This window comes from Dasypus novemcinctus, chromosome 12, assembly GCF_030445035.2.
Source record: "Dasypus novemcinctus isolate mDasNov1 chromosome 12, mDasNov1.1.hap2, whole genome shotgun sequence".
In the NCBI taxonomy this organism is placed as follows: Eukaryota; Metazoa; Chordata; class Mammalia; order Cingulata; family Dasypodidae; genus Dasypus; species Dasypus novemcinctus.
The window spans coordinates 3,400,563-3,422,696 of NC_080684.1; the positions used below are offsets into that span (position 1 = coordinate 3,400,563).

A 22,134-nucleotide genomic window follows, 5' to 3' on the forward strand; every position below is an offset into this window, starting at 1 on the left:
TTCTGGAAGAATGATGAAAGTGACAACTGAAGCCCAAACTAAGGTTTTTTTGTGTTTATTCATAACAGGATGATATGATTTCCAGGAAGGAGCCACTTTATATTACTGAAGTTTCCAGGAATTTGCACTCTTCACTTGAAAAAACATTAACAATGAAGGAGCACACTGCTAATGTTAGATGCAATTTCTTCAACTGTTTTTAGGGCATCCACTTTAAACAGGAAATCCAAACATTTAATAGGAAAGTCATCCTTTCAGGAATATCAACAATTATGAGATAGTTCCTTAGCCAGTCACTTCTTACATATGCACAAATGCCTTAATTGATTTTACTGAGGCACTGACTGGCAGCTTAGTTGAATATGAGCTATTATTCTTTTTTTCAGTGGACTTGCAGAGTTCATGGGCCTATGAAATACTTCTCAGTGATATTAGCTGTGGAAGACAGGTCTTAGAGCAACGAAACTAATAAAAGCAACCTTACTACCTTTTTCCAAGCTGTAACAAAACTCTGCATCACTGCTGTTAAAGATTGGGAAAGCAAGTCAAATAAAGACCTGACATGCCTGTCTACATAATGGTCCATATCCATTTAAAAATTCAATCATTACTATGTGCCAGGTGCTAGAGATGCAAAGATGAGTAAGATAAAGTTTCTACTGCCAAGGCACTGACAGTTTGGATGGAAAGACAGAATAATAAGCACAGCACAAAAAGAAAGTGAAAAAAAATAAATTCATTCTTTGACAGAGAAGGATGTATTAATTCTACCTTGGGGTTTCAGAGGGATGAAAAAAGTAGAGGATGGCATCAGGGGCAGGTGACACGAGTGATATTAAATTGCTCAACAGAAGTTCACAAAAAGGACAAAGGTGGGGTTGTCAGTTTTGGCTGATAGAAATAAGATGCACTGAGAGTCACAGATGTAAAGGAATGGAATAAGTTTAGGGAACCGCAAGTGGTTCTGTATGACTAGGCTCTCTGTGTGTTCAGCTGAAGAATGGTCCCTCAAAGTGCCACTGTCCTAATTCTCAGAACCTATGAATGTTACCTCAAGGGCCAAAGGGACTTTGAAGATGTGATTAATATCCTGGATTATTTGGGTGGGCCCTAAATGCAACAACAGATGTCCTATACGAGGCAAGCAGAGGGACATTTGACTAAAAAAAGAAAGACAATGTGACATCAGGAGCTGGAATTGTAGTGATGCATCCATAAGTCAAAGAACCCCAATGTAATCACAAAGCTTTCTTATAAGAGGGAGGCAAGAGGAAAAAGGGAGCAATAGGAGATGTGATGATGGACACAGGGGGCTGAAATGATGCAAGGAAGGGGCAATAGACCAAGGACTTTATGATCTAGAAGCTCAAAAGGGCAAGGAAGCAGAGTCTATCCTAGAGGTTCCAAAAGGACTGCAGGTCAATTGACAAGTTGATTTTTCACTTCTGATCTCCAGAACTGTTCAAGAATAAATGTGTGTTTTAAGTGTTTAAGACACTAAATTTGTGGTAATTTGTTACAGCAGCAGTAGGAAACTATTATACTGTCCTATAGGGGAATGCTGCAAAGTGTCAAATCCTTGAGAAGCTAGTGGATTCTGCTAGGGAATTTGAATGTTATCTTTTTGGTAACATGCAGTCACATAAAGACTTCAAGGAAAGGATAAACATGGAACAATCACCCTTTCCAAATTGCCATCCTTTCCAAAAATACAGACTGTTCAATCCTGTCCTGAAGGTACTGGACAAATTCTGTTATTGGCACACCTTGACATGTCCTTCAAGGACTTAGAAGACTTTAACAATGACTATTCCTGAAAGGCTTTTCACCAATTGCTGTAGATATCAATGCGAAGATCAACCTCAAGGATGGCAAACACCAAACATAGATGCACACTCTTGCTTCAGATAGGTGTTAGCAGTTGCTCCTTGTTGATAAGAGATTACTGAGTAAGGAAATGCCAAACATGGGATATGCTGAAGTAAGTGCTTGGGATACTACAATTTACACTGAGAACCTAAACAAGCCCAGGGAAACTGGGAAACCACTTGGTGCTGCTTTCTTCAGCATGGTTAAACAAGAGGCAATGTGGAAAGATGACAAAAGACTAATACAGGGACTCTGCAGGACTGGGTTCTAGTACTCCAGCTGCATAGACTGTGACCAGTTAAGTCTCTGCAAAATGTGCTGCCACGTGAGATGAACTTTGAGGTTCCATTCAGCCTGGATCCCAGCAGATCTCTACTTGGAAATGTATAAGAAAATCTCTCTGTTGTCAGTTTTCAGTCTTTATGAGACCTACTACAAGCTTCCCCATCACGATACAGGTGTTCTAGCCTTGGATTTCTGATATCTTACACTCTAGCTTTCTTCTTCTTTGTATATCTCTCTCTCCAGCCTCCCTTATCTTCTAAGAAGGGAGTATCATCTTATATTGCCTCAGGATTTTAAAAATTAATTTATTGAAGTATATCACACAAACATAAACAATAAGTGTATAGTAAATAATTGTGAACTTACAAAACAAACATATATAACATAATATAGGATTCTCATAACTCACCCTACCACCAATATATTGCATTGTTGTTAAACCTTTTTAACTACTGATTAAAGAGCACTGTCAAAATATTTCTACTAAACAAAGTATTTTCCCCAACCTACCTTATTATTATTATCTTTATATCATTTACATATGAACATACATAAACAATTAAGTGTATAGTAAAAAGTCATGAACTTACAGAGTAAACATGCATAACATGATACAGGGGTCCCATACATCAACCCTCTGCCAACACCTTGCATTGTGAGACATCTGTTACAAATTATGAAAGGTTATTGTCAAAATTGTACTACTAATCATGGTCCTTATCTTACATTCAGTGTGTTTTTCCCAAACCCATCCTATTATTTTTTAAATATATTTATGATAGAAGTTATAAATTTATAAAACAATCATGCACATGTGCAAAATTCCCAAACAATACCCTTCTATCAACACAACACACTGTGGTGAATGTTTGTTACAGATAAGATAATATCATCTGATTGTTACCATGCCCATAGTGTATATCTGATTCATATATTTTCCATACTGCCTCATTATCAACACAGTACATCTTTGGCATAGGTGAAAGAATATTATATCATTACTTCTACCACAGTCCATAAGTCACTCCAGTTGCATTTTTCCCATGCTTCTCAACATTCCCAACACCATGCAGTAGTGATGTACATTTGCTCTAGCTCACAAAGGACACTACCTATCACCAGGTCTTGAAGGTATTTTCCTACAATTTCTTCTAGAAGTTTTATGGCTCTTGCTTTTATTTTTAGGTTTTTGATCTATTTGGGGTTAATTTTTGGATAAGGCTTGAGATAGGGGTCCTCTTTCCTTCTTCTGGTTGTGGATATCCAGTTCTTTCAGCACCATTTGTTGAATGGACTGTTCTGCATAAGCTGGGTGCGTTTGACAGGCTAGTCAAAACTTACTTGACCATACATGTGAGGGTCTGTTTCTGAACCATCAATTTGGTTCCATTGGTCTATGTGTCTGTTTTTATGTCAGTACCATGATGTTTTTACCACTATAGCTCGGTAATATGATTTAAAGTCTGGAGATGAGGGTTCATTTTTCCTTTCCATGATGTTTCTGGCTATTCAGAACCCCTTACCCTTCCAAATAAATTTGATAATTGTGTTTTCAATTTTTTTTTTTTTAATGCTGGTGGAATTCTTTATTGGGATTGCAATGAATCTGTATATGAATTTGAGTAGAATTGACATCTAATGATATTTAGTTTTCCAATCCATGAGCATGGAATGTTCTTCCAGCTTTTTAGGCTTTTTAAAAATTTCTTCTGGCATTGAGTTACCGTTTTCTGAATAGAAGTGCTTTACATCATTGGGTAAGTTTATTTCTGACTATTTGATTTTATCTGTAATATTTTATTTTCACCACTTTTTTGACACTTTTAGCTATTTCATTGATATAAGCTTCATTTCTCGACTCTCTTCCAGGCCTCTTTCTCCTGTCTTTTCTTTTCAGGCTCTAGCACACCCTTTAGTTATTTCCTGCAATTCTGGTCTCTTGCTTAGAAATTCTCTCAGTTTCTGTTTATCTGTGAATATTCTATTTTTGCCCTCATTTTTCAGACAGCCTTGCTTTATTTAAGATTCTTGGCTTGAAGTTTTTCTCTCGTAGTATCTTACATATATCAGACCACTGTATTCTTGCCTCCATAGTTTCTGGAGAGAAATCAGCACTTAATCTTATTGGGTATCCCTTATAAGTTATTCATTGTGTTTCTCTTGTTGTTCTCAGAATTCTCTCTTTGTCTTTGGCATTTGACAGTCTGTTTAGTATATGTCTCAGAGTTGGTCTATTCAGATTTTTCCTGATGGGAGTACGTTGTGCTTCTTGGACATGGATATCTATGGCCTTCAATAGGGTTGGGACATTTTCTACCATTATTTCTTCAAATGTTCCTTCTGTCCCTTTTCCCTTCTCTTCTTCTTCTGAGACACCCATGACACATATGCTTCCATGCCATTTGCTGTCATTTAGTTCCCTGAGACCTTGTTCAATTTTTTCCATTCTTTTCCTCATCTGTTCTTTTCTACGTTCATGTTCAGAGATCATTTCTTCAAGCTAATGAATCCTTTTTTCTGCCTTTTCAAATCTGCTATTATATGATTCCAGTGTATTTTTAATTTCTTTTATTGCACCTCATTCCCATAAGATCTGCTATTTTTCTATGCATGCTTTCAAATTCTTCTTTGTGCTCATCCAGTGTTCTTAATATCTTTAATCTCTTCAGCCACCTCATTGAATTCATTAAAGAAACTTGTTTGAACATCTATACTTAATTTTCAACTCCTTTATGTCATCTGGCTGCTTATCTTGTTTCTTTAACTAGGCCATATCATCCTGTTTCTTGGTGTGAATTGTAATTTTTTGTTGGCATATTGGCATCTGGCTTACTAGAGTATTTATTCTGGATGCAGTTTTTCTCTTTAGCCTAGGGCTTCCTGCCCTTTATCCCTCGCTGGTTGTTCAGTAGGAACCGAGGATGTAGTTGGTGCTATAAAGGATGGAGGCTTAAGTTGCCCTCATTGCCCCAGGGACTCACAGAGTTTCTCCCAACTTTCTCCTTTACATGGGTTGGGGCAGGGTCACAGGTGTGTGGAATAATCCAAGTCATGCAGGCCTAGATTGTAGTTGCCCAGAGAGACTGATGAAGCTTCACAACCCTTTCTCCCCTGCCTGGGGCAGGGATGGAGCTTCAGGTGTGGGCAGCAATCTACGTAGTGTGGGTCCAAGATGATCACAATTGCCCCAGTAGACTTCCAATTATTCAGTCCGTCTCAGCCAAAGGTATCTGCCATTACCTGGGATAGGCTGGCACAGGGCCTGAAAGCCTCTTCCCTGCCAGAGGTGGGGCTAAAGACCAGCCCAGAGGTATAAGCCAATCTGGGTGAAAGAAGCCAGTTCCTATCATCACTGTGATTTTCAGTCAGCCCAGCTTCCGCTCAGGCTGGGGGTGAGTCAAAATGGTGACCACCAGCCTCTTTCTGACTTGGATAGATTCATACCCTAGCTGTTCCTAGGATTACACCTTAGCCAGCCAATTCTACTAATCAGTAGCTGAAATCAGTAGTCAACCACCTCCTTCACCCATTTTTGGGACATGGAGCTTCCGATTCCAGCCACAGAACAGCTCCTAGGGCATCTTGTGCCACCAGAGTAGGATAATCACTGGCCTCCATGGCTTGGCCTGTAATTTCCCAGAGACTGGTGCAGGTCCCCACAGTTTCCTCCCTGCTGGAGGTGGTGATGCGATCTGATTTGGATGGAAAGAAGCTGATCCCCACTAGCACTGTGGTTTTCAGTCTGCCCCACTTTTCCCTTTTGCCAGGTGTGGAGTCAAAATGGCAGCTACTGGACTCTTTCTCACTTGGACAGGCTCAAATTTTAGCTGTTCTTGGGATTATACTTTAGCCCACCAAATTTACTCATCAATAGCTGAAATTGGTGCCCAACCGTATCTTCCTCCTCCATTTTTGGGAAGTGGGGCTTTCAATTCCAGCCATGGAATAGCTCCTGAAGCAGCTTGTGCCTCCAGTGGAGGATGGGTACTGACCTATATGGTGTGGAGAGCTCTACTTATGAATCTTCTCTGCAGATGGGTAGTGTCCTCCTTCCATTCCCGTAAGTATGTTGCAGGATGCTCTTCTGGCCTTCTGAAGCCCCAAACAGTTGCTTCAGACAGCTCCATATAGCTCTGGGTATTTACTAACTGCACCGTAGCAGAAGCTGACTCTAGAAGCTACTTACTCTGCTGCCATCTTGTTGGTTCTCCCCACAAAACATAAATTTTGATATATTTCCATTTTCATTCACCTTAAGTTATTTTCAAATTTCCATTATAAGTCTCTCTTTAACTCACTGATTGGTTAAGAGTATGTTCTTTAAATTAGACATATTTTTCTATTTTCGAATTGTACTTATGTTACTCTTTCCTAGCTTCATTCCATTATGGCTGAAGATACATTGAATGGCTTCATTTTCATCATTATTATTATTGAGGCTTGTTTGGTCAGCCATCATATATTTGTTTCTGTAGAATAATCCACATACATTTGAGAAAAATGTGCATTCTGTTTTTGTGTGAAATGTTCTATACACATCTGTCATGTCTAGTTTGTTGGCAAGGGTTCTTATCCAGGGGTCCACAGACCCATAAATGATTCATATAAAGATTTCAAGGGAAAGATTTAGGAGCCTGAATTGAAATTTTTAATTTAAAGACATCTTGATGTTGAGTATCATAAAACTATCTGGTGCTATATTTTGAGAAGGGGTCTGTGGTTTTCACCTGACTGACAGAGTTCCACAGAACAAAAAAAATGTTAAGAACTACTGGTTTACATTGACCATGAGTGCAGTGGTGCTCAGGGATGTATTCACCAAATGCAATGAATGTCTCATGATGACTGCGGAGGTTGTTATGGGGGGAGGAGTGGGGTGACGGGGTGGAGGATATATGGGGACCTCATATTTTTTGAATGTAACATTAAAAAAATAAAGACAAAAAAAAAAGAACTCCTGGTTTAGAATAATGTTTAAGTTTTTTATTTCCTTACTGATTTTCTATCCTGATATTCTATCCCTGACTGAAAGTGATGTAATAAAGTCTCTTATTATTAATGTAGAATGATCATTTTCTTCCTTCCACTCTGCCAATATTTCCTTCATATATTTTGAGGCTCTGCTTTTAAACTGTTACATCCTCTTGTTGACTCTTTTACCAATATTTAGTGACATATTTTGCTCCTTTAACACTCTTTTACATTAAAGTCTATTTTATCTGATATTAGACTCACTTCCCCAGCTCTCTTTGGTTAGTACATTCATGACATATTTTACCAAACTTTCATTTTCAACCTATTTATGTCCTTGAATGAAAGGTGAGTCTTCTGTAGAAAACATATATTTGGGTCATGCTTTTCTGTCCATTCTGCAAATTTCTGCTTTTGACTTCAGAATAAAATCCATTTACATTTACAGTTATTACTGATAATGTAGGACTATCTTTGCCATTTTTAATTGAGTCTTTGTATTATAACTTTTTGTGACCCTTGATTCTTCCATTAATGCCTACTTTGATATTTATCTGATTTTTTTGTATTGCATAATTTTGAGTCCCTTCCCATTTTTATCTGGGTATATTTTTCATATATTCCACTGTGGTTATATATAACAATCATGTTTTATTTGCTATTTTATCATTATTATTATTAGGTTCCAGGCTCTGAAGTCCTTTAAGTAACAAGGGTCTTCTCATTCATGTCCTATAAGAACTATAAAGTTTGAGCCCTAAGATATTTTATCAATTTAGAAAAATCTGCATACAAGTTCAAAAGAATTGTATAGAAATCACTGAGTACTGATTATAATATACAAATCATAGACAACAGGCCAATCCTAAGAAAGGGAAGGCACACTGCTCACAATTTTCAAAATTTTCTAAATATTATCAAACATCCCCACATCACTGACAGATTTCTGGAAGGAATAATTCTAACCACAGCAGAAACCTCACAGGATAAGTTGAGAAAACAACCAATTTTATTGATAATTTTTTAACTTCAATATTAGAAAATCTGATGTTATTAAAATAATTAAGAATAGGTGCCATGATTTAGACTAAGTAATCCAGCAAACATTCTTCATAAATTAGATATGAAACATAAAAATGATTTTGATAAAATGGAAAAGGGAAACCTTTGAAATACTCTAAAGGACCCCTATAGTGCATGGGACAAAAATTTATTGTGGGGAGCAGATGCAGCTTAAGGGACAAAAATTTACCATGGGGATGCAGCTTAAGTGGTTGAGCACCTGCTTCCCACATGGGAGGTCCCAGGTTCAGTCCATTGTGCCTACCAAAATCAAAAAAACAATCAACAAGCAAAAAAATGAAAACTCTAACTCAGGGGAGCTGATAAAGCTCAGTGGTTGAGGGCCAGTCTCCCACATATGAGGTCCCAATTTCAAACCCTGGTATTTCTCTCTCTCTCTCTGTCTCTATCTATCTCTCTCTCTCTCTGTGTGTGTACACACACACACACACACACATACCCACACACAAATATATACCCAACATACCCATCTCAGGTCAGGTTTCTGTGAAAATGTTTGAGTCAATGAACTCTGGTGACTTTTATTTAATCATCCCTGCAACTGACCCAGGTAGCCCCCATATACATCCAAATTAATCCCCAGCATTCCTTGGTTGGTCACTGACTTTTTCATAACTCTTCAATTACTTCACTCACAAGTGGTTTCCATCAATATTAATCCCCAAACTTGGGCTTTAAAAAATAACAAATATCCAAATCATTGTCTATCATTCTGCAAATAATGTTTTTGAGCCTCTTCATATGCTAAACCCTGATGTTGAAAGATAAGACAGACAAGACACTTGACCATTTGGATTTCATTGGTGGAGGAGGCAGTCATGAAAAGTGTATTATTATTAGTGTGACAGACTTTAGTATAAACACAGAGGTTTTGGTAAACTCTGGATAGTCACCAAAATTGGACTTGGATTATTCAAGGGAGCCTTCCAAATTGTTCCTACTTGGGGCAGTATTTGAAATAAGCCTTCCAGGATTTATTGAAAGGTGTTCCCTCATAAAGGACTTTATTGACTAGGGGCCATGGGGTGTTGTCTCAGTGGGTGGAAACCCACATAACAACCCAAAGAATACTGAATTCCCATCCTGGAGAGTCCTGCTGCATTCTCTTATAGGGTGGAAAGAAATATCTAGAGTACATGAGCAGTGCCTAGTGAAGGAAATATTCAAGACAAAATGGTTACACTGTTGAAATCTATTAAACATTTAAGGAAGAATTAGCACCAATCCTTCTCAAACTCTTTAAAAAAATAGAAGGGAAGTGAATTAAGGGAATACATCCTAACCAACTATATGATTCTAGGCTTGCCCAAAGCCAGACAAGGACATCAAAACTATTGACAATTATCCTTCATTAATACAGATTCCAAAATCCACAACAAAATACTAGGAAACCAAATCTAGCAAAATGTTAATGGGATTTCACAACATGGCCAACTTAAGAATGCAATAGAAATTAAGCAATGTAATAAACTACATTATATTGAAAAAATGAGATAATCTAATTTGATGCAGGAAAAACATTTGATAAAATGCAACATCATTTCATGACAAACACAATCAACACACTAAAAATGGAAGGGAATTTCCTCAACCTAATAAAGGGGATTCCTGAAAAATACACAGCTAGCATCATAAACAATGCAAAAAGCCTGAAATGTTCTTCCTAACATCAGGAAAAAGGAAAAGAAGCTTACTTTCACTTTCTGCTATTAAACATTTTGTTTAATATTCCAGTCAGAGCAATTTGGCCATAAAAAGAAAGGAGTGTAAATTGGAAAATAAGTAAAATTATCTCTATTCTGAGAGGACATAATCTTATATCTAGGTAAACCTATAGCAGCCACACAAACCCATGTCTATTTACACTCATGCACACACACACACACATCCTAACTATTAGAGCTAGTAAATAAATGCAGTAAAGTTGTCAGTTAAAGGTTAACATGCATAAGTCAGTTGTATTTAAGCAAAGTATGCAGAACCAAAAAAAATTAAGAAAAAATTAATTTTCAAAGGCATCAAATATAAAATTGCTATGAATAATTTTAACCCAGGTATGCAAGATTTTTATAATGATATCTATAAAATATTGATGAAAAAATTAAAGAGGATATAAATAAATGGAAAGACATCCCATTTAATGGAATGGCAGACTTAATACAGTAAAGGTGGAAATTTTCTCCCAAAATATTTAAATACAATGCAATATCTATGAAAGTCTCATAGCCCATTTTTCAAAAGAAATGTAAGAGCTGATGCTTGAAATTATGGAAATACAGGAAACCATGAATAGATAAAATTAAACTGAAAAAGAAGAACAAAACTAGTAGATATCCTTCTATACTTCAAATCAAATTAATAATCTATAATTATTAAAATAGTTTTACTGGAATAAAGATAAGCATCTATAAAAATGGAATAGAGGGAAACGGACTTTGGCCCAGTGGTTAGGGCGTCCGTCTACCATATGGAAGGTCCGCGGTTCAAACCCCGGGCCTCCTTGACCCGTGTGGAGCTGGCCATGCGCAGTGCTGATGCGTGCAAGGAGTGCCGTGCCACGCAAGGGTGTCCCCCGCGTGGGGGAGCCCCACGCGCAAGGAGTGCGCCCGTGAGGAAAGCCGCCCAGCGTGAAAAGAAAGAGCAGCCTGCCCAGGAATGGTGCCGCCCACACTTCCCGTGCCGCTGACAACAACAGAAGCGGACAAAGAAACAAAAGCAGACAAAGAAACAAGACGCAGCAAATAGACACCAAGAACAGACAACCAGGGGAGGGGGGGAAATTAAATAAATAAATAAATCTTTAAAAAAAAAAAATGGAATAGAATTCATATTTCAGAAATAACCCGGAGGGCGGGGCAAGATGGTGGTTGAGTGAGTGCACCTGACAGTCTCTCCTGCAAAGAAGTGGATGGGCAGCATTAGAAATTCTTCAGGACCAGACTGTTTCGGGATTTTGCAGGGCAAGAGGTGTCTGGACATCGATTTTGTGGGAAGGTAACAGAGAAAATTCGTGTAAAAGATAAAATTGAGGCTCTCTTACCCGGAGTTAGGGGCTGCGCGCGGGACGCTCCACCCTGGGGCGGGCAGAACTGCGGCACCGGCACCGTGGCGGCAATTCCTGGAGGCTCTGCGGTAGTGGGGAATTCATAAGCCCTGAGTGGGCTATTAAGGGGCTAACAGGGCAGGAGGCCTTCGCAAATCGATTTGGTGAGACAGACGGGAGTTTTTTGCGAGGCAGGGAATTTTTTATTTCTGACACGAATAATAGCGCTTCCGGCTAGAGCCCTGTCCCCAAAGCCGGCTGCTGATCTGCAGTGGCCTTAAATGGCTCACAGTAAAGAGACGTCACCAGGAGGCTATTCCAGGGGATTGCAGGGTGGGAGGCGTCTGGAAGCCGATTAGGCATGGGATTTTCGGTTTCGGACACTGATACAGCACTTCCGGCTAGAGCCCCACCCCCTAGGCCTGGCTGGGGATCTGCAGAATCCTTAAATTGGCTGCAATATAGAGGCGCCCCCAACTGGCTGTTTTGGGGACTTGCAGGGCGGGAGATGTCCTGAAGTCGAATTGGTGATATAGCCACAGAAGAGACCCCAGAGAAAGGGGGAATTGTGGGTTTCAGACACATAGGTCAGAGTTTGTGGATGTAGCCTCTCCCATAGGGCTGGCAACCAGCTGCGGGAATCCCTGAAAGCTGTGTTGCACTGCAGTGCTCCCAGGTTCTCTGTTAACCGGATTCGAGGTTGCCAGTCTGTGTCCCCTAAACCCTGGTGGCCCATACCCCAGAGACTCACACCTCTTGAGTCTGCAATATCACAGAATTTCCATCCCTGAATCCACCATGCCTTGAGGCCCTTCTGAAGTCCTTGATTGTCCTAGCCTTCAACATTTGCGTTTGTTTTATTTCAATTTTAATTTTTAATTTCTTTATTTTTTATTGTCCTGGTTGCTAATATTGCATTTTTTCCTAGTCTTTTCTCCCATTGTATCCCCCAAGGTCTTTTTTTTTTTCATTTATTTACAGGTTTTTTTGTTGTTGCTGTTGTTGGTGTTCTATATCTTCTTTTCTTTTCCTTACTTGTTCCCCTCCCTTTTTTTACCCACACCCCTTTTCTTTCTTTCTTTCTTCTCTCTCTCTTTCTTTTCTCTCTTTTCTCTTCTCCCTCACTTTCTTCTTATTTTATTTTATCTTAATTATACAATAGGTGCTGCAGGGAGCACCTCACATTTGCTGGGTTTCCTCATCTCCCGTTGCCTCATTTCTTTGTGAATTGATTTTGGCTACCTACACTATCCCCTTTCCCCCACATCTTGATATCCTCCATCATCTACTGTCTCTCCTGTATTCCACCTCCCTTTCTTTGATCCCCAAATTATCTAACTCTTAATTTCTAATACCTTTGTTTTGTTTTCTTTTATCCACTCTTGAAACTATTGCCTTTATTTTCTCTTTCCCTCTCTCACGAAAACACTAGCTTTTTAATTCATACCATATTCCTCCCATATTCAGTCGACTACCTCATTATAGGTACTCTACTTACTGCTATAACTCTACACAACTTACATGAATCTAATACCCATCCTCCCAGATCTCATATTGTTGTACTGTTAACATTTATTACCAATACTACTTTACACATTTTCCTTTCTTACACAATTGCCTTTCCCTGGCCCTAATATTTCCCTCAAAGTGAACTCAGCCAGCAATAAGAAATTAGAATAAGGAGAACAAAGTGACAAAGAGAAGATATAACACTTACGCAAAAACAACAGCTAATTAATCCCCAAGACTAGACAAAGAAGCTAAGGAACTGATTAAAACCGTCAAGATAAAATGATGACCAGACAGCAACAAAAATCTACAAACCAAACCAGTAATCAGGAATACATGGCTGAATCCAATGAACAAACTAAAAACCAGGAAGGGGAGCAGAACTTCACACAAGTAATTAAAGATCCCAGAACATATATCACAGACAAATTTAATGAAGTAAAGGAAGAGGTTAACAATATGAAGACAACACTTGGAGGTGAAATTGCAGACATACGCAAAAATATAACAGATATGATAGGAATGAACACCACAGTTCAAGAAATCAAAAATACACTCGCAGCAAATATCACCAGACTAGACGAGGCAGAGCAGAGAATTAGCGATGTGGAAGACAGTACATCAGAAATCAAACAGATATTAGAATTGATTGATAAAAAGTTAGAAAAAATCCAGCTAGGACTTAGGGACCTGAATGACAATGCAAAACACACAAACATATGTATTATAGGCATCCCAGAAGGAGAAGAGAAGGGAAAGGGGTCAGAAGGAGTGTTGCAGGAAATAATGGCTGAAAACTTCCCAAATCTACTAAAAGAGACAGATGTACATATCCAAGAATCATAACACACCCCAATCATCATAAACCCTAACAGGCCCACCGCAAGACATATACTTGTCAAATTATCCAACGCTCAAGACAAAGAGAAAATTCTAAAAGCAGCAAGAGAAAAGAAAACCATCACATACAAGGGAAGCTCCATAAGATTAAGTGCTGATTTCTCATCTGAAACCATGGAGGCAAGAAGGCAGTGGTATGATATAGTCAAGGTACTAAAAGAAAAAAATTTCCAACCAAGAATACTCTATCCAGGTAAACTAGCACTCAAAAATGATGGAGAGTTCAAAATATTCACAGATAAACAGAAATTGAAAGAGTATGCGGGAAACGGACTTTGGCCCAGTGGTTAGGGCGTCCGTCTACCATATGGGAGGTCCGCGGTTCAAACCCCGGGCCTCCTTGACCCGTGTGGAGCTGGCCATGCGTAGTGCTGATGCGCGCAAGGAGTGCCTGCCACGCAGGGGTGTCCCCCGCGTGGGGGAGCCCCACGCGCAAGGAGTGCGCCAGTGAGGAGAGCCGCCCAGCGCGAAAAGAAAGAGCAGCCTGCCGAGGAATGGCGCCGCCCACACTTCCCGTGCCGCTGACGACAACAGAAGCAGACAAAGCAACAAGACGCAGCAAATAGACACCAAGAACAGACAACCAGGGGAGGGGGGGGAATTAAATAAATAAATAAATCTTTAAAAAAAAAAAAAAAAGAAAGAGTATGCCAACAAGAAACCTCCCCTTCAAGAAATTTTAAAGGGAGTTCTGCAGGAAGAAAGGAAAAAACAGGACAGGCAGAGCTGGAGGAGAGTGTAAGAGCAACAAAAAAGACGAAAAGAGAAGGAAAAAAAACAAACAAAATGAGACAAACACAAATCCAAACAAAATATGGCTAGCATAAATAATTCCTTGAAAGTAATAACATTGAATGTCAACAGATTAAACTCACCTATCAAAAGATTCAGACTGGGACATTGGATAAGGAAATATGACCCATCAATATGCTGTCTACAAGAGACACATCTTAGACCCAGAGATTCATGGAGGCTGAAAGTGAATGGTTGGAAAACAATCTTACAAGCAAACAATAACCAAAAAAAGGCAGGAGTAGCTATGTTAATATCAGACAAAACAGACTTTAAATGCGAAACAATTGTGAGAGACAAAGAAGGATACTACATATTAGTGAAAGGGACAATCTCTCAAGAAGAACAAACAATCATAAATATTTATACTCCTAACAAGGGCGCCTCTAAATACGTGAGGCAAACGCTGGAAAAACTAAGTGAAAGAATAGATGCATCTACAATTATAGTGGGGGATTTTAATACACCACTATCAACTCTGGACAGAACATCTCAAAAGAGAATCACTAAAGAAACAAAATACTTGAACAGTATATTAAAGAAGCTGGATCTAATAGACATATACAGATCATTACACCCAAACACAGCAGGATATACATTTTTCTCAAGTGCACATGGGTCATTCTCCAAGATAGACCATATGGTAGGCCACAAAGAAAGGCGCAAGGAATTCAGAAAGATCGAAATCATACAAAATAATATCTCTGACCACAGTGGAGTGAAGCTGGAAATCTTCAAGGGCCAGAGGCCCAGATTTCACACAAAGATATGGAAATTAAACAGCACACTCTTAGAAAAACAATGGGTCAAAGAGGAAATCTCAAAAGAAATCAATGACTACATTGAAATAAATGATAATGATAACACAACATACCAAAATTTATGGGGTGCAGCAAAAGAAGTACTGAGAGTGAAATTTAAGCCATAAAGTCATACATCAAAAAAGAAGAGCAAAAATTGAAGAACTAACTGCACATTTGGAAGTATTAGGAAAAAAAAAAACAAAGTAATCCCACAGGAAGAAGAAGGAAGGAAATAACAAAGATAAGAGCAGAACTAAATGAAATAGAAAATAAGAAAGCACTTGAAAAGATAAACAAGACCAAGAGCTGGTTTTGTGAGAAGATCAGTAAAATTGACAAACCTTTAGCGAGACTAACAAAGGAAAAAAGAGAGAAGATGCAAAAACACAAAATAAGAAATGAGAAAGGAGATATCACCACTGACCCCACAGAAATAAAGACTATCATAAGAGGATACTTTGAAAAACTATATTCCAACAAAAACAACAATTCTGAGGAAATGGACAAATTCCTAGAAACACATAAGCAGCCTACACTGACGAAAGAAGAAACTGAAGATCTCAACAAACCAATCACAAGTAAAGAGATAGAATCAGTCATTAAAAACCTCCCAACTAAGAAGAGCCCAGGGCCAGATGGCTTCAGAGGTGAATTCTACAAAACATTCCGGAAATAACTAACACCAATCCTTCTGAAACTCTTCCAGAAAATCGAAACAGAAGGAACATTGCCTAACTCATTCTATGATGCCAACATTACCCTAGTACCAAAGCCGAACAAAGACACCACAAGAAAGGAAAATTACAGACCAATTTCTCTAGTGAAGCTAGACACAAAAATACTTAACAAAATACCTGCTAATCGTATTCAACAACACATTAAATGAATTATACACCATGGCCAAGTTGGATTCATTCCAGGTATGCAAGGATGGTTCAACATAAGAAAATCAATGTCATACACCATATAAACAGATTGAAGGAAAAAAATCACATGATTATATCTATAGATGCAGAAAATGCATTTGACAAAACACAGCATGCTTTCTTGATAAAAACACTCCAAAAGATTGGAATACAAATTTTTTGAATATGATAAAGAGTATATGCGGCTGGGGCAGCTTGCACCCCGACGCTGACGGGGGGGTTTGGAGGGGTCAGCTGGCTGCAAAGGTGTCTGAGGCTGCGGCAGACAGCCTCAGAGGGGCTCTCAGGCGTGGAGGACGCGCGGCGAGGGGAGAAAGAATGCCGCGGAGACCAGGTCTGGTACGCAAGTCCGGTTTATTGCGGAAGGGGACATAGCTTTATAGGGTTAGGGACTGCGTGGAGGGATTTGATAGGTGCGGGCGGGTACTGCTTCCTGATAGGTGATTGTAAGCGGTTGCTAGGCAGAGGGCTGGCGGAGAGGTTTGGAATAGGGGAGGGGAAAGGGGGAGTGAGAGCTGGCCGGATGTTGGGCTAGGCGGGAGATAAAAAGGGGGAGGGCAGCGCCGGCCAGCCGTTAGCAGCAAAGGCCTAGTCAGGCGTGGTCACCTTATCTAGGCCCAGTGGGCAGAGGCGGTATCACTTCTTGCTGCACCGTTTGCTACTGTGGCAAGCCGGGCGCCCTTCCTCCCACAAGTATATATGAAAAACCCACAGCCAACATCGTTTACAATGGAGAAATCATAAAATCCTTCCCTCTAAGATCAGGAACAAGACAAGGATGCCCACTCTCTCCCCTTCTATTTAACACTGTCTTAGAAGTACTTGCTCCAGCACTGAGGCAAGAACCAGATATAAAAGGCATCAAATTGGAAAGGAAGAAGTCAAAATTTCCTTATTTGCAGATGACATGATCCTATACATAGAAAACCCTGAGAGGTCTACAACAAAGCTTCTATAACTCATAAATGAGTTTAGTAAAGTCTCAGGTTATAGATCAATGTGCAAAAATCAGTAGCATTTCTGTACACCAATAATGAGCAAGATCAGGCGGAAATCAAGAAACAAATACCATTCACAATAGTAAATTAAAAAATCAAATATTTAGGAATAAATTTAACTAAAGATGTAAAAAACTTATACACCAAGAACTATACAAGACTGTTCAAGGAAATCAAAGGTAATTAAATGGAAGAATATTCCCTGTTCCTGGATAGGAAGACTAAATATTATTAAGATGTCTATCCTACCAAAACTCATCTATACATTCAATGCAATCCCAATAAAAATCAACACAGCCTTCTTTAAGGAACTAGAAAAACTAGCTATGAAATTTATTTGGAAAGGAAAGAGGCCCCGAATAGCCAAAGACATATTGAAAAAGAAAAACGAAATTGGATGAATCACACTACCTGACATCAAAACATACTACAAAGCTACAGTAGTGAAAACAGCATGGTATTGGCATAAGGAGAGACACAAAGACCAATGGAATCGAATTGAAAGTTCTGATATAGAACCTCATATATATCGCCATATAATATTCGATAAAGCCACCAAACACTCTCAACTGGGAGAGAATGGCCTATTCAACAAATGATGCCTGGAGAACTGGATAGCCATATGTAGAAGAATGAAAGAGGATTACCATCTCACACCTTATGCAAAGATCAACTCAAGATGGATCAAAGACCTAAATATAAGAGCCAAGACCATAAAGACCTTGGAAAGCAGTGTAGGGAAACATCTTCTAGACCTTGTAATAGGAAATGGCTTCATGAACATTACACCAAAAGCATGAGCAGCAAAAGAACAAATAGATAAATGGGACTTCCTCAAAATTAAAGCCTTCTGCACCTCAAAGGAGTTTGTCAAGAAAGAAAAAAGGGAACCTACACAATGGGAGAAAATATTTGGCAACCATATATCCGATAAGAGACTTATAACTTGCATATATAAAGAACTCCTATATCTTGAAAATAAAAAGATAAACAACCCATTTAAAAAATGGGAAAAAGATTTAAACAGACACTTCTCCAAAGAAGAAATACAAATGGCTAAAAAGCACATGAAAAAATGCTCCAAATCTTTAGCTATCAGGGAAATGCAAATCAAAACTACAATGAGATACCATCTTACTCCCATAAGATTGGCAGCTATGAAAAAAACAGAAGAATACAAATGCTGGAGAGGATGTGAAGAAATGGGAACACTCATTCACTGCTGGTGTGAAGGCAGAAGGATCCAACCATTCTGGAGGACAGTTTGGCAGTTTCTCAAAAAACTAACCATAGATTTGCCATATGACCCGGCAATACCACTGCTGGGTATATACCCAGCAGAACTGAAAACAAGGACAGAAACCAATATATGCACAGCAATGTTCATAGCAGCATTGTTCACTATCACGAAAAGTTGGAATCAACCCAAATGCCCATCAACAGATGAGTGGATCAATAAAACGTGGTATATACATACAATGGAATACTACTCGGCTTTAAGAACAAATACACTACAAACACATGTGATAACATGGATGAATCTTGAGAACCTTATGTTGAGTGAAGAAACCCAGGCATTGAAGGACAAATACTACATGACCTCAATGATATGAAATACGCAAGCTGCCTCAGAGAGCTAGAGACTGGAAGACAGGCTTACAGGAAATCGGGGGGTAGAGGAAGGATGTAAGCTGACATCTACACGGGTGAAATCTATGATAAGCTGGAGTTAAGTATGTGTACAAGGAAGGGATAAAATGGGGGCATAGGGTTACCTTTGGATAGGGCTTTGGGGGTTTGAAGGGGGCTTGGGATGGGCGGACGGGTAATATTGCCCAAGAAATTGGTGGGTAGGGTGGGGCAACATACGAACATGGGAGATTGTCAGGTGTTGGTTGAGAGTATAATGGTGAGAAAACCTTTTCAAAATATAATTAGGAAAGTTACCTGTTTAAGATACTCAAAGGGGATAATGTGATGCAGGACAGACTCCTAGGGAATATCTGAATGCTCATTTTGCCAGAGTGGGTTATACCATTGGGTAGAGACCCATATAATGAGAGTGAAGGTAGACCCACAACCTGGGGAGGACTAATGCCATCAAATAGAGGGAACTGTATCTCTCAAGAGAAATGGTGGCTCCCAGGGCATTAGGGCAGCTGAGCAAGTCAAGCCCTCAACACTGTTGCAAGTATCTCTGAACATGGCTCCTCAAGAAATGAAGACTGACTGTCACTGTGGGCCCCCAGGGGAGGGGGAAATAGATATTGAATAGATGGAACCAAAGTAAATGTGAGGGCAAAAGAAGTGTTTCACAAGAGTACACAAGGATGGATATAAAACATGCAATATTACACCAAAAACTTATAGGGGACAACAGACTAATAATGTAAACCATAATGTAAAACATAGGATAACTAAAAAATTTAGAAAACTGTATAGCCTACAGTATAAACCACAATGTAAACACAAATGTTACCTTGTTTGAAAGCTATTGTCTCAATATCTGTACATCGGTTTCAGTAAATATGATATGAATAAGTTACAAGATTATCGCTGTGGAAGGGAAAAGGTTTTATAATGGATATGTGGGAGTACTGTATATTGTATATATGAATTACTGTGATCTAAGGCTCTTGTGAAGAAAAGCTCAATAATTAGGGGAAAAAGAAAAGAAAAAGATAGGATGTAGAATTTTTCCAAATCACTATGTATTCTATATCTAACCTTTAAACTCATCGCTATATTCCATTTTACTATTAAGGGAACCTCACGTTATATTGGGCTTCACTTTTTAGGAAGTTTTGGATCACAGAGTGGTTCAACAATGGCAGCGAAGGAATACTGGTATGGGATGTTATTGACAGGGGACATATGGTTGACAGGGAGTTATAAAGGGCATGTGTCCAGGGTGCATGGAAATGTTTGGACATATTCATAGTGGAAGCAATTAAAAACAACAGCTGGGGGGATACTGGGTTCCTGGCCGGGGTGGGGGGGGGGCTCTGTCGTGGTCCCTAGGGGAGCAGCAGCAGTTCCCCAGGTGCAACGGCAAGGACCAGGAAGGAATGAGGGTCCCAACAGTGACCCCCTGATACTAATGACTATGCTTGTGAGCCTATACACCTGAAATAAGAATAAGGCCTAGGGTGGGGGGGTGGGGTTGAATGGGACCACACATATATATTTTTAATGTAATATTATTACAAAGTCAATAAAAATAAAAAAAAAAAGAATAAGGCCTAGAGCAGCACTGTGCCTAAGAGTTCCCTCCTGACAGCCTCTGTGTTACTCAAATGTGGCCAGTCTCAAAGCCAAACTCAGCATGTAAATGCAATGCCTTCCCCCCAGCGTGGGACATGACACCTGGGGATGAGCCTCCCTGGCACCGAGGGATCGCTACCAAGTACCCGCTGATGACGTAACTAGAAAATGACCTTGAATAAAAGGTTTGATGCGGACCAGCAGAATATCCCTGTCTACATATAATAACAGGAGTTAAAAATGCTGTTTGACCTAAAGTAAGGGGGAAATGGAAAGGACAAATGAGTTTATATGGCTATGAGTCTCTAAAAAAGAGTCTGGAGGTTGTCAGAAGGATTGCCCTTATGCACACCTGAGCAGAGTCTCAGAGACAGATAAAGTAGATACAACCCCAGGTATTGGTTCTTTTGAGGGCTAAAGAGACCCATAGGTTCTATGGTCATGGCAGATGGAGTTCACTGCCATGTCATATGGCCCTTCTTTGGAGCTGGTGTTTCTGCATGATGGAGCTGGACTCAGATGTGATCTCCTTTCACAAGCCTTTCCTGCTACTTTACTGGAATTGAAGTTGGTGCTGGGATTTAAGATGTATCTAGGGGATTTGAATCTCTGGACTGACAATATGATAGCCAGGCCCTGAGCCTCAACAGACTTCAGCTCCTACACTGATTTATTGGACTTACCCCATTCGGCTAACATGGAGTTGAAGAATGTCAACCACCACACCATGGAGCCTGGAGTGCCTACAACTGAAAGCAGGAGGATTGCATCCAGTATCCTTGTGGAATCTAAGCCCCCTCTTGACATAGATGTGGAATGGACATAACCAAGCCAAGGTCCACAGGAAGGAGGAATACAGTAAGGATTAGGATGGACTTAATGATATTCTATTCATGAACTATTGTGGTTAATAATCAAGAAAATGTGGCATTCGTGTGGAAAAAGTGGCCATGGTGGCTGCTGGGTGCGGGGAATGGGAGGAAGAGATGAGATGTGGAGGCATTTTCGGGACTTGGAGATGTCCTGAGAGGTGCTGCAGAGACAACTGCCGGACCTTGTATGTCCTCCCATGGCCCACTGGATGGAACGTGGGAGAGTGTGGGCTATGGTGTGGACCACAGGCCATGGGGTGCAGCGATGCCCAGAGATATACTCACCAGATGCAATGGATGTGTCATGATGATGGGGGAGAGTGTTACTGTGGGGGGAGTGGTGGGGTGGGGGTGGTGGGGGTGAATGGGGACCTCATATTTTTTTAATGTAATATTTTTTAAAAAATGAATAAAATAAAAATTTTTTTAAAAATTTAAATATGAAAAAAAAAAGAAATAAACCGATGTATCTATGGTCAATTAATTTTCAACATACAAGGTTTCAAAGTCTAGCACTCATGAAAGAAGAGTGTCTTCACCATGTGGTGGTGGAACAACTGGATATGTACATGCAAAGCATGAAATTTTTTTTTTGGAAAACTTGAATTTTGATCCTTACCTTACAGTATCTACAAACATTTACGTCATTTAGAGAGGTAAATGTTACCATAAAATGATAACACTCTTAGAAGAAAATTAGGGCTAATTCATCATTACTTTGGATGTGGAAATTGGTGTTTAGATATGACATTAAAATCAGTAGAAACAAAAGAAAAAATATACAAATTGTATTTCACAAAAAATTTAAAACTTTTTCAT

The 22,134-nt window shown here is 39.4% G+C and overlaps 1 protein-coding gene across 1 annotated transcript in view; it reads right to left on the reverse strand.

The window, feature by feature from the left end:
* Window positions 1-22,134, reverse strand: part of LOC101430318 (zinc finger protein 596-like) — a 74,027-nt gene that overhangs the window by 42,947 nt on the left and 8,946 nt on the right. The window lies entirely within an intron of this gene.